The following is an 18199-nucleotide window of genomic DNA, read 5'->3' on the forward strand; positions in this document are numbered from 1 at the left end:
AAATATATAAAATCTTCTTTTTATTTTTTAATCAATTAATTTATTTAATTTAAGTCAATTAATTTATTTTTAATTTATTCCATTATTCTTTTAAAAAATAATCAATTAATTAATATTTTTTAATATATATTAAAAAATATAAAATATAATTCTGAAAAATAGTGGTCAGATTAATATATAATTTATATGTGTGCATATATAACAAGAAGGCTTTGCAGATCAGATGGTTCGCGCGCGGACTCATAAGAGAGGTTCTGGGTTCGAAACTGGGGGAGGGGAAGACTGGGAATTAATTTTCAGCATCACCACATGGCGTGCAAGGGCCAAGCGCGCGCGTGAGCCAACGCCTGCACGCGAGTGTGAGCAGGGCTAGGCCCGAGTGACCGGGTGCGTGCCCATGCTTGCGCACGTGCTGGAAATTAAATTTTTTATTTTAATTTTTGAGGCGGTTTTGAAACCGTCGCTAAAATTAATTTTTTTTGGTAGTTTTTAAACACCAACTAAAATTAAAATTTATTTTTTTTAATTTTTGCCTAAATATTTTAAAAATCACTACTAAGTCACTTATTTTGTTGCTATTTAAAAACCACTGCAAAACATATAATTAGCTGTGGTTACTCCAACGGTTGCTGAAAATCGTCTCTAAATGCTCTGCGACGGCTGATTTAGAGGCGATTTTGAAAATTGCTGCTAAATTACTTAGCGAGAGTTAAAAACCATCGTTAAATGCAAAAAAAAAAAAAAAAAAACATTGCTACATGCCAATTTTTTTTGTAGTGCAAGGACAAGGGCAAAGGGAATGAGCCAACGTCTTCTAGTCATCCACTACCTTCACCCAGGCCACAAATCCGATTATTTACCTCCGAGCATCAACATGAAATGTACTCTGCTTACTTTGAATCTTAAGAAGTCCTTAGAGGCCATCATTTGGATTTGGAGTTTTTAGATTCTACAAGTTTTCCATATATATCCACGCTCAAGGAATTCAAATTGTGGGATTTTCTTACGATTCATAGGAGTATTTATGAAGATGTAGTTAGGGCATTTTATTCAAATGGAAACAATACATACCACAAAAAGGAAGTTGGACAAAAAGTTCAAAACAAATATTGGAGATATCTGTTTTGAAGTCACTGTTTTATTAATTCACAATTGCTTTGGAATTCCTCTCGATGGTGAGGATTATACTTTGTGGACTCAAGACTATGTCAAGGCTAGTCAATAGGTTATTGGGGATGACTCCATTACTACAAGAATCACTGACACAAACAAGATGGATTTAAACATTAGGATTCTCCACTTAATTTGTTGTCAAATAATTTACCCTAGAAGTGCAAGTTTCCCTAGTCACTAGATTAGTCCTTTGGCTTTTGCAATGTATTCAGGTAAGAAAAATACCGAATTTTTGCTTATTAATGATAAATTTGGTGATTGAATCATTCTTTGGGAAAAATAGATCACTACCTTATGGTATGGCTATTAGTGAACTTCTAGATAAAGAAGTTGGGAATCTAGAAAATGCCAGAAAGGTCTTTCTCAACGCTCCACAACACATCAATCACTACAAAAAAATCGACATTTAGCGGCAATTTTTTTTGCATTTAGCGGCGGTTAAAGTAATTTAGCGGCGGTTTTGAAAATCGCCACTAAGTCAACCGTTGCGGAGCGTTTAGCGGCGGTTTTCAGCAACCGCTGGAATAATCGCCACTAATTATATTTTTTGCGGTGGTTTTAAAAATCTCTGCAAAATAAGTGATTTAACGGCAGTTTCTATAAAATTTAGCGGCAGTTTTGAAACCGTCGCAAAAAATTTATAAAAAAATTAAATTTTTAATTTTAGCGGCGGTTTCAAAACTGCTGTGAAAATTAATAAAAAAATTAATTTTTTAATTTTAGTGACGGTTTCAAAACCACAGCAAAAATTAATAAAATAAATAAATTTTTAATTTTAGCGACGATTTCAAAACCGTCGCTAAAATTAAAAATTTTATTTTTTAATTACTCGCGTAGGCCAACCCAGCCCGCGCCCGGCCGCCCGACCCACGCCCGCCCGCCCTGCCCCAGCCCAACCCTTGCGCGCCACATGGCCATTTGTGCGCGCGCCATGTGGCGATACTGGAAATTAAATCCCAGCACCTTCCCCTTCCCCAAATTTCGAACCCAGAACCCATAGTGCACGTGCGCGCACGTGAACCGCTTGATCTGCGAAACACCCCTTAACATATATATATTATATATTAATCTAACAACTAATTTTCAAAATTATATTTTATATTTTTTAATATATATTAAAAACATTTATTAATTGATTATTTTTTAAAAGAATAATAGAATAAATTAAAAATAAATTAATTGATTAAAAATAAAAAAAGATTTTATATATTTTTTAAAAATTATTAAATTTTATATATTAAAATTTTGTTAAATTTATTTTTATTTTTTTAAATTAGATTTTTAATGAATTTTTCAATTAATTTAAATTCAATTTTAAATTTATTTTTAAGATTTTATATTTATTTTTATTAATTTAATTTTTAATTTTTTTAAGCAAAATTTATTTTTTTTAATGAAAATAATGAATTTTAATATTTAAGATTTTTATTTAATTTTAATTTTGAATTATTTAATTTTTTGAATTTAGCGGCGGTTTTTGAAAACCGCCGCTAAATTTAATTTTTTTTTTTAATTTTGCGGTGGTTTTTGAAAACCGCCGCAAATGTTATTTTATTTTTAATATTGAATTATTTAATTTTTTGAATTTAACGAAGGTTTTTCAGAAACCGCCGCTAAATTTATTTTTTTTTTTTTGAATTTTGCGGTGATTTTTTAAAACCGCCACAAATGTTAATTTAATTTTAATTTTTAATATTTTTTTTTGAATTTAGTTGCGGTTTTCGAAAATCGTCGCTAAATTTAATTTTTTAATGAATTTTGCGGTGGTTTTTGAAAACCACCGCAAATATTATTTTATTTTTAATTTTGAATTATTTAGTTTTTTGAATTTAGTGGCGGTTTCTCAAAAATCGCCGCAAAATTGAATTGAATTTTTTAATTATTTATTTATTTTTTAAATTTTGTAGCGATTTTTAAAACCGCCGCAAAAGATTAATTTTTTTTGTAGTGAATAGCAATACGGCTTTAAGGATTGGATATAAGTGCCAGAAAGGAGAATGGGTTAAGCCTAGGAAGAAAAGAAAGACTAGAGAAGAAGAGGCTCAGGACCAACCATTTGAGGACATACCATCATCATCGGCACCTCTTGTGACTTCTTAAGATGATTTAATGGTTCATGGGATAGCTGAACTCAAGTCGGATCTCTCAAGGTTGGAATCAAGTTTTTTAGAGTTCAGAGAAGAAGTAAGAGCAAATCTGAGGAGTTTTCATCTTCAGCAAGAAGAGATGTTATCTCAGCTAGGGCGTATGATGCAGTTGATGACCTCTCAGTTCCTTCTTCCTCCTTCATTATCCTCTCTTCGCTCAGCCTTTTCTCCTACATCAGCTCAGTCCTCTCCATCATCCATTTCTCCAGATCCATAGTTGTTGTCTTTATCATAAATGGATATTTTTGAACAAATGAATGTATGCTTTTTATTTTTAAGCATTTAACATAAGATTATTTTTGTTTGTCATAGTTATCTGATTAACTATTTCTATTTCATGGCTGAATGATTATGAATGCATACTTTATCTTGCTATTTTACTCTTGCTTTATATGACTGGTTCAAATGAATCTTCTAGATCTGTGTATGTTTTCCATTAATATTAATTCATCTAAATTAAAATGATGTTATTAGGTTAAGGGGGAGTCTTTTGACTTCTCCTGATCTCTTAAGGGAAAGTTTCACTCCACATCTTTTTGATTTTGACAAAAAGGGGGAGATAACAATGAAATTGATTTTTAAAATGTTTTATCATCATCAAAAAGAGGGAGATTGATATTTTACTCTTGTAAGAAGTATTTTGATAATGACAAGTTAATGATATGTTTTATGTCAAAAGAATTCAAACTTCAAGTACTTGCTTCTAAATATGTCAAAAATCAATTTCAATAATTTCATATGGTATATATGTACAAAGAAAATTTCAAAAGAAATTTTTTTGATTAAAAAGAACTTCAAGCCTTTAAAAGTTTCAAAGAATTGTTCAAAAGAAAAAATTGATCATGACTTTCACAAAAACATTAAATCATGTTTTAGGAGATTGGCAAAACAAAGCATTATCATTCAATTTTTTCTCCAAACATGAGAAATCATACTTCAAGTGTTACCAAAGAAACATGTGTTTTCAAAATTAAAAGAGGTTTCTTCATTAACTAGGATTCTCTAAAGCTGTCGACTAAGTGCATTTTTTTTTCTTGGATTTGTCGACAGAGAGGTTTGCATCTGTCGAATACCAGTGTTCAAAAAAAATTGAATATGTCGACAGAAAGCCTTGCCTCTGTCGACCAACAGTGAGCTATCTTGCTTGTTATTTTTATTAGTCTCATTCTGTAAACAAAGGTATGAATTTTGTCGACTACCAATGTGTGTGCATTTATATGATGCTTCATTGGCCTCAATCTATCAACTATGCTTTTCATGTTGTCGACTAATAGCATTTGTTTTTCAATTCTGTCGACAGAAAGTTCAATCTATCAACTATGTTCTATTTCACATTATAAGTTTGTCGACTAACTAATTTTGTCTGTCGACAGTTTGTGACTCTGAAACAAATAACAACTAGTTTTGTCGACATTAAATGCTTGCCTAACTACCATGAATGGCTCTATTTTTGTCTCCAAGCACCATCATCCATAAATAAGTGGTTGAAGGAACATTTAAAGCTGCTGAAGAACATTCAATTTCTAACCTACCGAGCATTCAAGATCAATCGCACGTTAAATTTTTGTTCTCTCATTGTCCATTCTATTAAGGCTTTGTTCTTATTTGTTTAAATTTATTTTCAGCCTCTTAGTTTTATTTTCTAGAGAACTTGTAACTAAGAGTGATAGCATGCATATTTATACCATATTTTGGCATTTCACCTCATTCTTATTAGGCCATTTGAAGTAATTTTTGCTGATATTTCATTGTTTCTATTTTATTATGCTTCAAATTGTCCTTACACTATTTTCTATCTTACCTCTACTCTATGGATCCAGGCTTTAGGGAATATTGGATGGGCTAGAGAAGTGGCTCAACTAAAGGAGCTTGGGCCTACTTTCAAGGAGCAGACTTGGGCTACTCATTGTGCTGTTTTGGGCTCACTTGTTTTCTGTTGGGCTAGGCCCAACCCTAGCCTCCCTAGCCTTTCCTTTCTTAGCCATGTATTTAAGGCCTCTTAGCATTAATTTCCAGAATATCATGAGATAGAAAGAGAGGAGAAAATAGAGAGGATTCTGCCCGTTTTTGTTGTTGTAGCATTTTTCTGTTTTCTACATCTTTTGTTCCATTTTGTTCTCCTTGCTGTAATGATAGGCTAGAGCATTTGTAACCGGTTGTGTGTCTTGAATCCATGTGGAATTTGAGTCCCAGATGAGCTACAAGAATCTGGTTTGTTGTTTGTTTCTTATTCATTTCTATTTGGTTTAGTTTGGGCAGATTTGTGAATGCATGGAGTTCATGGCAGGTTTGTGTGAATTTGCATGGTTTCATTTTCTGTTAAATGCTTAAGAGAGCAGAATGTTATAACCGGTTGGTATAACATCTAGGAAATGAATATTATGTGCTTGAACGGTTGTTCTTGCATAGGTCCGGATAGGTTGAATAGAGAGTGAATGGCTGCATTGTGTTTACAAGAGATTTCTGTATTCATTTTGTTGTTCCAATCATTCTAATCCTTGGACGGTTGTTGGGGATGCTTTGAGTTTGTTATCCGGATATCAAAACATCTAGCAAGCCAAGGTATATAGGTTGGACGAGGAAGATTTCACATAGGAGACAAATACACAGCCGGTTGCATATCTTTTACTGATTTTTCATCCATCATTGTCTTTCTGTTTTGCCAATTAATTTTCTGTCAAAACAACCCTCCTAAACAAACTGTTATTTGTATTGGTTCTCCTTGTTGGTAGAAGAAGGTGAGGCTCCTTGTGAGAAGATGACCTAGGGTGCACTTTGCTGCAAATTAGAGAAGAGATGCAAACATAAATCTCTAATTCTGGAGTGGTTCGACAATCGCTGGTCAGAATTTTGGCGCCGTTGCCGGGGAGCCAAGTTTTTCTTCTAAAAACATAGAGGACCGACCCTATTTTCTGTTTGTTTTGTTTTCTCGTTTGAGTGTTTTATCAGTTTTGTGTTCTTGGTGAAAAGGGTATCAGTTGTTGATAAGGTTATCAGTTTTGTGTTCTTGGTGAAAAGCTATTCTGTTCTTGAGATAAATTGATAGCAAGCAGCAACAGAAAAGCCTTATTTGCCTTTTCAATCTTCTTTTTGTTTGTGTGTATTTCCCTTTTATGTTTTCTCGTTTCTGGAATCATTTTTGAACCAAGAAGTGGCTGTTGGAGAGAGCTGCACGACCTGATCTTCTGGAAAAGCAACCCTGCAACCCTGCAACCCTGCAGCAACTGAAAAAGCAAAAAACACCTGCAGTCCTTCTTTGATTTTTAGTAGCACACCTTGTGTCCTTCTCTGATCTTCATGTGCTCTGATAGGCGCTGAAAAGCAAGCTCACACAGCAAGTAGACAAGCCTGCAGCAGATCAGGAGAGCATAACCATTTTTAGAAAGCTGAATCCCACTTTTCTGCTTCTGACAGCAGATCACCTAACCAAGAGGACATTCCTTTTATTTTCCCTTTTAGCATTCCTCTTATTTTATCTTCTAGCATTCCTTTTAACGTTCCCACTAACCTTCTTTTCGTTTGGCAGATAGACAACCCTGCAGCTGCAACCAAGAGGAGATCACCCACAGCAGCTTTCCCATTCAACAGCTGTTTTGACCATCCCCATAACAGATAGCATTATTTAAGGATTGAGCTCGAGATACCGGTGCTATCCTCTTCCTTTCTCATCCTTACTTGATGTTCTTTCATGTCTTTATGCATCCCTTGATGTTTTCTTGCATTTAGAGTGGTCTTTGAGGCAAAATAGGAGCTGATTTGATAAAAAAACGATTTTGACGGTTACTGTTCACAGATTTTCACTTGCTCCGATTGAGCTGATTTTTGGTGTCCAAAGAAATGGGGGTGTGGGGATAAAGAGTCACTATTTTGTAGTGAGGAGACCCTTTTTTGGCCAAATTCCAATGTTTAGACCACGTTTTGGGCCATTTTGTGTTTCTTAGTGGCTAATTTGGTGTGGTTTTTAGTGTTTTTAGGTCCCTCAGTGTTTTTGTGTTGAAATTTTGTGAAAAATTGCATAAAAAAATCGTCTAAGGGCTTATTATTTGACCTATTTTTGTGTTTTTGTTGTTTGTGTGTTTCTGACTTTTTGAGTTCCTGGTATGCATAGGCCATATTGTGTGCTGTTTTTGTGCTGATCTCTAGTGCATGACCAGGTCATCTAAGAAAACATTACTTGACTTGGATCTTGAATTAGAGAACACTCTTAGAAGGCAAGCTAGAGAGCTTAAGTCTCGGGATAGGATTGACCCTAATAGTGTGTCTAACACTTCATCCGAACCTATTCCAAAATTCATCAATATGGCAGATAATGGTAATGGAAATCATGGAAATCATGGTAATGGAAATAATGGAAATAATGGTAATGGAAATAATGCAAATCATGGTCATTTGGATGGTAGAACCATTAGAGAGCTGGCTGCACCTGATGTGCATTATCAGCCCCTATGTATTCAATACCCACAGTTGGATGCTAACTTTGAACTCAAATCTGGACTGATCCATTTGTTGCCCAAGTTTCATGGTCTTGCAGGAGAGGATCCGCACAAGCATCTAAAAGAATTTCATGTTGCTTGCTCAACCATGCGGCCACAAGGAGTAGATGAAGAGCAGATCAAGCTGAGAGCCTTCCCATTCTCACTTGATGGATCAGCCAAAGATTGGCTCTACTACCTACCACCAGCTGCTATTACCAGCTGGGATGGATCGAAAAGGATCTTCCTGGAAAAATTCTTTCCAGCCTCCAGAACAGCATCAATAAGGAAAGAAATTTGTGGTATAAGGCAGATGAGTGGTGAAACTCTACATGAGTATTGGGAGAGGTTCAAGAAGTTGTGTTCCAGCTGTCCTCACCATCAGATAAGTGACCAACTCCTAATTCAGTATCTCTATGAAGGTCTAATCCCCATGGACAGGTACTTGGTAGATGCTGCAAGTGGAGGAGCTTTGGCAGAGAAGACCCCAGCAGCTGCACAAGAGCTGATATCAAAGATGGCACAAAATGCTCAGCAGTTTGGCACCAGAATTAACACTCCTACAAAAGCCATCAATGAAGTCAATGTGGCTGCCACTATGGACCAGCAAAGGATGGAAAACAAGCTTGAGGAATTGGCTTCCATGGTCAGGCAGTTGGCATTAGAGAGAAAGCAACCCCAGCAGCAGCTTTGTGGCATTTGCTCCTTGCCATCCCATACAACAGATCAATGCCCACAATTGCAAGAAAATAATGAATCTGTTGCTGGCATCTTCCCTGGTAGACCTTTCCAGCAGCACAATCCACCTTTCCAGCAGCATCCACAACACAAGTATGATCCATACTCAGCCACCTACAATCCAGGTTGGAGAGACCATCCAAACCTCAGATATGGCAACCCTTCCAGTCAACATGTGCACCAGCAGCAGCCATACCACCAGAGGTTCCATCCTTCAATTTCAAGCAACCATGCTCCACCACCAAGGCAGAATCAAGCCACGCAACAAGCACCACCATTACCCAAGTCAGAACCTACCTTAGATGATCTTGTTAAGCAACTAGCAGCCAACACACTCCAATTCCAACAGAAAACAGAAACCACAATTCAAAATTTGGAGACCCAAATAGGCCAGCTAGCCACAAACATCAATGAGTTAAGGAGTCAAGGTTCGGGGCAGCTTCCTTCACAACCAATTGCCAATCCAAGGGGTAATGTTAGTGCCATCATGCTTCGAAATGGGAAAGAAGTGATCATCCCAACCCCTCCACCATCATCAAACATGGAGCAACATGTAGAGGAGCAGAATGTAGAGGGTAGCAAAGAGCAGCAACCCTCCTCAGTCCAAGAAGCCAAGCAACCAAACTCCAGCTATCAAGAACAAGGAGAGTCTTCCAACATCCAGCCCCTGCCATTCCCACATCGAGCAACACAAAACAAGAAAAGAGCAGAGGCCGAAGTGGATAAAGAGATTCTGGAAACATTCCAGAAAGTTGAAGTCAACATCCCCCTCCTTGAAGCCATTAGACAGATCCCCAAGTATGCAAAATTTCTCAAGGATTTGTGTACTCACAAGAGGAAGCTTATGGGGAATGAGAAGATCAACCTTGGGAGAAATGTCTCTGCCCTTATCCAACCTGCCATGCCAGCAAAGTGTAAAGATCCAGGGATGTTCTCCATTCCTTGTACTATAGGAGACATGCAATTTAGCAATGCTTTACTAGATTTAGGTGCATCCATTAATGTCATGCCTAACTCTATTTATGCTTCATTGCAGTGTGGTCCTTTGAAGCCAACAGGAGTGGTTGTCCAACTAGCCAATAGAAGTACTGCACACCCCACTGGAGTCCTAGAAGATGTGCTGGTTAAGGTTAAGGATTTAATCTTTCCAGTAGATTTTTATGTTTTGAATATGGAAGATAACAGCACACTTGAGCATGCACCCTTGATCCTAGGGAGACCATTCTTAAAAACTGCTAGAACTATTATCAATGTGCATGAGGGTACACTTTCCATGGAATTTGCTGGTAACACAATTAACTTCAAGATACTTGATGCCATGAAATTCCCTGCCGAGGATCATTCCACTTTTCAAGTAAATAGAGTTGACCTGTTAGTGAATGAAGCATGTTCTGAGTCTTCTGATTTAATTGATAAATTCCCCACTGTGCATGAGTTCCCAGATACGATTATTTGCACTAATTGTAGTGATGGAGAGAGTCAATGTGCTGCATGCTTAGAGATTGCTGAATTTTTGCATAGACATGAGTTTGATTTTGATGCTAACATTTCCCAAGTGGAAGATAGTGCTGCTAACCTTGTTGAGCAGGTTGATAGTGCCTTGGAGTTAGAGTTCCAGTCAAATAGGTCAGCCCCCTCTTTGCAGCAGCCACCCACCATTCAGTGCAAGCCCTTGCCTCAGCACCTCAAGTATGCATTCTTGGAGAAAGATGAGAAGCTGCCAGTCATCATTGCAAACAACTTGCAGCCTGACCAAGAGAGAAAGTTGCTGGATGTGCTGAAAAATAATAAGAAAGCAATTGGGTGGACTTTAGCGGACATAACTGGAATCAGCCCATCTGTTTGCATGCACCGTATCTTATTGGAGGAAGGAGCAAAACCAGCAAGGCAGCCTCAAAGAAGACTTAACCCAACCATCCTTGATGTGGTAAAACAGGAGGTAAGTAAATTACTTGCAGCCGGTATTATTTACCCTATTTCTGACAGCAAGTGGGTGAGTCCCGTGCAGGTTGTTCCAAAAAAGACGGGCATCACGGTGGTCCCAAATGAGCACAATGAGCTCATCCCCATGAGAGTGCAGAACAGTTGGAGAGTCTGCATTGATTATAGAAAGCTGAACCAAGCAACCAGAAAAGATCATTTCCCCCTCCCATTCATTGATCAGATGTTGGAGAGGTTGGCTGGTAAGTCACACTATTGTTTCCTTGACGGTTTTTCTGGATACTTTCAGATTTGCATAGCCCCAGAGGATCAAGAGAAGACCACCTTCACCTGCCCCTTTGGCACATTCGCTTATAGAAGAATGCCTTTCGGTCTATGTAATGCTCCAGGTACCTTTCAGCGATGCATGGTAAGTATATTTTCAGATTTTATAGAGCATTGCATGGAAGTGTTCATGGATGATTTTTTAGTTTATGGCACTTCTTTTGATGATTGCTTGGTTAGCTTGGGTAGAGTCCTAGAGAGATGCATTGAAAAGAACCTTGTTTTAAATTTTGAAAAATGTCATTTCATGGTAGAACAAGGAATTGTTTTAGGGCATGTTCTGTCTAAGAAGGGTATAGAAGTGGATCGGTCTAAGGTTGATGTTATTGCTTCATTGCCTTACCCCACCTCTGTGAGGGAGGTGCGTTCTTTCCTTGGCCATGCAGGATTTTACAGGAGGTTCATCAAGGATTTCAGCAAGATTGCACTTCCACTTTCCCACCTTCTCCAGAAAGAAGTGACCTTCCACTTTGATGAGCAGTGCAAGCGACCATTCGAGGAACTGAAGAGTCGACTGATTTCTCCACCCATCATACAGCCACCCGACTGGGAGTTGCCCTTCGAGCTGATGTGCGACGCCTCCAACTTTGCAGTGGGTGCTGTCCTTTCACAACGTGTGGAGAAGAAGTCACATGTCATTGCCTATGCCTCGCGCACCTTGGATGCTGCTCAAGCAAACTACACCACGACTGAGAAAGAGCTTCTAGCTATTGTGTTTGCTTTAGATAAATTTCGCTCCTATCTTCTGGGTTCTAATGTTGTCGTGTTTTCTGACCATGCAGCCCTGAAATACCTATTGAAGAAGCCCGATGCTAAGCCCAGGTTGATACGGTGGATGCTCCTACTTCAGGAGTTCAATGTTGAGATAAAAGATAAGAGTGGGGCCGAGAACCTAGTGTTAGTGTAGGTGCTCTAGACCCAATCAGATTGGGCATGTTGTACACTGACAATTGTAATCATGTTATTATTTGAATAAGGAGTTATTCAAATTCACAAGAAGTCATTCTATTAGTTTCTTGTTATTATTGTAATAACCGAATGAAACTAGATAGAAGTCCATATGATGTATACTGTGAATAATCTATAAAGATGTGAGATGATGCATCACAGTTTATAGACATCATTAAACGTCCCAAGTCGTAGCAATGTCAAGAATGGACATTGACAATTGCGGTAAGACTTGTATGTGCTATGTTTTTGCTATGTGATAGCAATGGGGGTCTCACACCCATAGGCATGGGGATGCCTAGACAAGTACATAGGTGACCAATGTTGGAGAACGTGTCACTGGACATGACTCGCCACGAGAATCCATTTTGGTTATATGTTGATGGAATTCTCATACGAGATGGGTGTAACTAATCCTTGGACCTGAGGTTGTCACGGTCATCTCATAAGAAGACCGATATGCTTTGACATCGTTTCGATGGGCCTAGACAAAGGCTGCACGTGGGCGATCGTTGGGTATATCATGAGGCTTATGGAGATGGGTGCATAGCCAAGATGGGACTCGTCTATCCCTTGATAGAGGATGATGTATCTAAGGCGCATTTGGTGGATATTCACTTTAAATCCATGGCCATGATGAAAGAGATCAATAAGGAGTTATTGATTCACTTTCTATTAAGTGAAGATATTCGAAAGACCGAAGAAAACTCATGTGATCGTTATCAAGCAACACATCGCCATACTTGAGATCACATAAGATACATTAACGAGAGGATCGAATTACACGGTAACCATACTCGTGAAAGGTTATTTGCGGATTATGAATCCTTCTGAATAATTGGGTAGGCATGACGCCTTACTAGAGGCCAATCTTGTCTTATGTGTTCGTACCGACACATTGCCAACATATTCGGAAGCCTAATGAGTCATACGCAATAGGCACGGTCCCTGGCTTAAACTAGGAGAGTGGACGTATGGTTAAGTGGGACACTTCGGCAAGAAGTTGTGCCGTCGTAGGTTCTCACGGAAAAAGAAAAAATAGACGTAATAACGTCGATATGACGAAGAGTCGTCATAATGGAAAGAGTTTCCTAAAAATGGCATTTGATTAAATTAGGAAGGAGTTTCTAATTTAATGATTTTCTATTTGTTGGAGTGGCAAATAGGAAATAAAATATTTTTGGGCTTAAGTTAATATTTGGACTAAATTAGATTTGGGCCAAATATTAAATTAAATATTATATTTGGACTAAATTAGATTTGGGCCAAATATTAAATTAAATATTATATTTGGACTAAATTGGATTTGGGCCAAATATTAAAATAAATATTATATTTGGACTAAATTAGATTTGGGCCAAATATTAAATATTATATTTGGACCAAATTAGATTTGGGCCAAATATTAAATAAAATATATTTGGGCTTGAATTAGATTTGGGCCATAATATTTTATTTAACCTATAAAAGGATTGGGCCATTTAATTATATTTCTAGTTGGACTAGAATAAGCCCACTTATGATTCTAATTAAATTAGAATTAATGGGCTAGCCCAATCCATTAGGGTTTTAGAAACCCTAGGATATTTCATTATAAATATCCTTTTATAGGTTGCCCATTACTGAGGTGATTTTTGGTGTCGTTTTTCAAGAGTTGAAAAACGCATTGCCGTTCACTTTTTCCCGTTTCTTTTGGCATCGATTTGAAACGTGGGTGTTCTTTTACCGTCCATATACAAGCCGCGCAAAGGAGAAGGAGCTAGCACTCCTATTCCGCTCTCCTTGCCAACGGACGCGTGCCGCGTATCACGAGTTAGAGGCCGGACGCTTGGACGGCTCGAATCCGCAAACGACTCGATAATCTAAAGGTTAGATTTATTTATTTGTTTGTGAATGATTTTATTTCGACGTTGATCCAATCGCCGGGATCGGGGTAAGGTTCAAAATTTTTGAACTACGCTGCTTGCCCCGTAGCGATCTTGCTTTACTTTCAGTGGTATCAGAGCCATCGTCGAAATATTTCAATTCCTTACGTGCGGATTTGGTTATGTTGTTATTTGTGAAATAATTAAATGATTGTTGCGTTTGTATTTTTGGATTGCAAAACGTTTTTGGGTGAAGGGCAAAAGATCGTGTATGACACGAAAAAGGGCAAAACGGGGTTCGGGGTGCATACGGATGCATCGGGGCGTCGAAAGACGCGGCCGAGCGGGGCCCGCGTGCGCTGGGCATGGCCTGGGGCGGCCAGGGCGCGCGCAGGGCCCGGCCAGGCGCGGCCGTGCGCGCGCATGGCGTGCCCAGGTGCAGCCGCGCGCGTGCGCATGCGCCCCCAGGCGCGGCCGGGCGCGGGCGCGACCCGCGCGCGGCCTTGCGCGGCCCCCAGCTGCCCGCGCAAGGCCTTTGCACGCCCCGCGCGGCCCCAGTGGGCCGCGCTCGCCCCCAGCGGCCCCTGCCGCGCAGCCGGGCGTGCCAGGCGCGGCCCAAGCGCGCCCAGGCGCGGACCATGCGCGCCCCTTGCACGCCCAGGCCTGGCAGCATGTTTGACATGCTGCCCAACCGCCTCCCGGCCCCTCCCGCTCCCTCGGGCTTCGGTTTGACCCTTCCCGGGGGTCCCCGTGAAGCATCTGGGCCGACCCTTCGGTGGCCCAGTGCGTTCCGTTCTCTTTGGTGGGGCCCGGCCAAATTGTTTGGCTATTTTTATTATTTTTATCCGATCCACGAGTGTATGACACTTATGGGCCGTGATTAAAAATGGGCCAGGGCCATTAATTGGGTTATTTATTAATTATTGGGCTGCTAATGTATGTTTGACATACATTGGTTGATCCAAGGCCTGTTGAGCCTTGTTAGTTAGACTAATGGATGGAGCCCAAGCCCAACACAATTAAAATAATTTTGTTTTTCCAAAATCATACAAATTTTTCAATTTATTGAAAGCGTTTCATTAAGTTTGAAATAAATGCGACAATTAATTAACATAATCTAAATGAATCAATGTGATTGATTGCATGGGTGTATGGTATGGATCGAGTCGACCATTTATTTTATGTTGGGAATGAATGCTTGTAAATTTGGTTTTTGAAATAGGGCCTGCGTGTCCTGCCTCTCTTATACTCTGATGTACATTCTCTTCTCATCTCACTCCCCCCGAATGTAACTCGGGGTTTCTGATTCTATGTAATATATGTAGAATAGAATAGAGCATCGATAGTTGTAGTTTGTATGAAGAGCAAGAGATGGAGCCAAATTGAAGACAAGATTCGAAGACCAATGAAGGCTTGAAGAATGTGCTTATGAAGCAAGATGTGATTCTTCACCTAGGTTTGACCCGCTAGCTTCCCTTCTATGGCTCGAGGGGACTAGCCGTAGTTATCCATACCATACACCGGTTTGAGTCGTTTATTATGCATTATTAATTTGATTAATTGCATGTGATGAGACCTAAATAAATAAATAATAAATCCCTCATTAATATTAAGCCAACTTGCCTTCCATCATTATGAAGCATTAGGTTTCTAGCTGGCACTTGATTTGTTGAGTCACTCAAGGTCATGTGTCACCTATGATTCCTATGCTTCATGGGCCATGAGATGTCCCTGAATGATGGGTTCGACTTAACTAGAAAGGAGGGGTTTGTTGAGTCACTCAAGGCCTTACTGAGTATAGAGGCAAAGATTGGGAGTCACATAAGATGTGCTTGACAAGGAGTTGTCAACCCAATGAATCTAGGAGTTGCATGGAGATGCAATTGGTAGCAAGTACCTACCTAATCGATCCTAACACAATTTGTTGAGTCACTCAAGGTTGTGCGAGGGGAGATGGGATCCTAGCTCACTAGAAAATCTTCCAACGGGATTTCCCGAGTTATGTCTAGAGGGTGGCAAACTCGTAGAAAATAGTGGGAGCAATCATAAAATGTTACTTCTTGCAATTTATGATTTTGTAATTCAATATGATTATAATAATATCTCTATTCAGTTGTTGATCCAGAATGTCTGGAAACATGTCGATAAGATCGATACTCGAGGGCAATAATACCTTCAACGGACTAATTTCTATGACTGGGAGATCATCTTGAGGATAGTCCTCATGTATGATAAGATTCTTTATGCGATAAAGAGCTATCTTCTTATGAAGCCACCAGTTAAAGAAATAATAGCACATTAGGCCTGGACGATGCACATGGGTGATATGATCATCGCTTGATATATCGTCTTGGCTGCCATGACCCCGAAACATAGGTCGCCACATAAGAGTTATGATGCCTATGAGATCATGGCTAGGCTCAAGGATCATCTGTTGAGAAGCATGCCATGGAGATGATATGTTTTATCAATAGGTTGCTAGAGCTGAACTTGGGTATGGATGCTGAAACTTACCTTAGATTTGCTGTTATAGTCCCTCCCTAAAAGTTATGGATAAGACTCTTAGAGAGTAGCTGTCCATACTAAGGGAGACCAAGCCTAAAATTGATTATAGGCCAAGAGAAGTGTTCTCTTAGTTGAAAGGCCCAAGGCGCACAAGGGTAAGCCCAAGAGTAAGAAAGCCAAAAAGGAACAAGAGTTCTTCTATAGCGCAATTTGGAAGAGTCCAGAAGACTAAAACCCAAAAGGCAAAAAGGATGCAATATATCTCCATTGTAATAAACCGAGAAGTGTAGAGTAAGAAGAGTTCTACTCAAGGCACTTCAGGTATTTATGTTATTGGAATTAATCTATTTACTTCTGATCAGTCCACATGAGTATTAGATACTGGATCTAATTCTCATACTTACACCTTCGTGTATAGGCTTAGGAGTACGAGGAGATTAATAATAGGAGAAGTGTACCTACACGTGGTAAATGGATCAAAAGTTGTTCCATTAGTTGTAGGGACCTATTTATTGACATTATCCACATGGCTTGTGTTAGATTTACATAACTGTTACTTTATTCTTAGTTTGACTAGGAATATTATTTCTATTTCTTGTTTGGACAAAGATGGATTTTCATTTTTTATTTAAGAACAATAGTTGTTCATTTTATAAAAATGAGTTGTTTTATGGTAAAGCAACAATATGTAACGGTTTGTATATTCTTGATGTTGATACTTCTATTAATAACATAAATATTAAGCGACTGAAATCAGGTGATTTAAATAGCACTTATTTATGGCATTGTCGCCTTGGCCATATAAATGAGACTCGCATATCCAATTTGTATAAAAATGGATACCTTAGCATATTTGATTATGAATCATATGGTGCTTGCGAATCTTGTTTACTTGGTAAGATGACTAAATCTCCTTTTAAAGGAAAGGGAGAGAGGGCCACAGAAGTGCTAGAGCTTGTGCACACTGATGTGTGTGGGCCCATGTCCACCCAGACTCGAGGTGGGTATGTCTACTTCATAACCTTTACTGATGATAGATCACGTTTTGGTTATGTGTATCTCATGAAACACAAATCAGAAGCTTTTGAAAAGTTCAAGGAATTCAGATTTGAAGTAGAGAAACAAACTGAGAAAAGTATCAAAGTACTTCGATCAGATCGAGGTGGTGAATACTTGAACAGTGAGTTTCTAAATCATCTGAAGCAGAATGGGATTCTCTTACAATGGACTCCACTTGGAACATCAGTGATGAACGGTGTGTCTAAGAGAGGAATAGGACCTTGTTGGACATGGTCTGGTCCATGATGAGTCGCGCTGAACTCCCTATTTCATTTTGGGGATACGCATTCCTCACCGCGATCTTTGTTTTGAACAGGGTTCCAAGTAAATCAGTTACTTAGACTCCATATAAGATATGGAAAGGAAAGAAGCCAAATTTGTCTTTCCTTAAGATTTGGGGTTGTCAAATTTATGTTAAACGTGTTGACAGTAATAAGCTACAACCCAAATCGACGAGATATCTGTTTGTGGGATATCCAAATGGATATTACTTTTACCACCCATGTGAACAAAAGGTGTTTTGTTGCCAAGCATGTGGTATTCCTTGAGAAGGAATTCTTAGATGCTGTGGCTAGTGGGAGGAATGTTAAGCTCGAAGAGATTCGAGACGAACCACAAACAAATATTTCCCTCTAGGAACCTGAGAAAGATCAGACACAAGATGTTGTGTCAACTCCCCAACCTTCTACACAAGAACCTCATAGGTCAATGAGGGTTCGTCGCGAGCAAGAGAGATATGGATTTCTCATCTTGGCACATGGAGATGTGTTTCTGGTTGAGAACGATGAGCCTACTACCTATGATGAGGCAATGTCTGACATTGACTCTGGGTTATGGCAGATGGATGACAAATAGCTTTCCTTAAAGAAAACCTGGTCGAGGATGTGTATATGACACAGCCTGACAGTTTTGTTACTCATAAACATGCAAATAAGATTTGCAACTTGCAAAGGTCCATTTATGGACTAAGGCAAGCATCCCGGAGTTAGAATCAATGTTTTGATGAAAAGATCAAAAAGTTTGATTT

General features: G+C 39.0%; 1 non-coding gene across 1 annotated transcript; it reads right to left on the reverse strand.

Moving 5' to 3' along the window:
* Positions 1-8074: 8074 nt before the first annotated feature.
* On the reverse strand, positions 8075-8179 carry LOC127792719 (small nucleolar RNA R71). The gene has a single exon (XR_008021191.1). It is a non-coding gene; the product is annotated as a small nucleolar RNA R71 (small nucleolar RNA).
* Positions 8180-18199: the final 10020 nt, after the last annotated feature.

Source organism: Diospyros lotus, chromosome 15 (assembly GCF_014633365.1).
Source record: "Diospyros lotus cultivar Yz01 chromosome 15, ASM1463336v1, whole genome shotgun sequence".
Classification (NCBI taxonomy): domain Eukaryota; kingdom Viridiplantae; phylum Streptophyta; class Magnoliopsida; order Ericales; family Ebenaceae; genus Diospyros; species Diospyros lotus.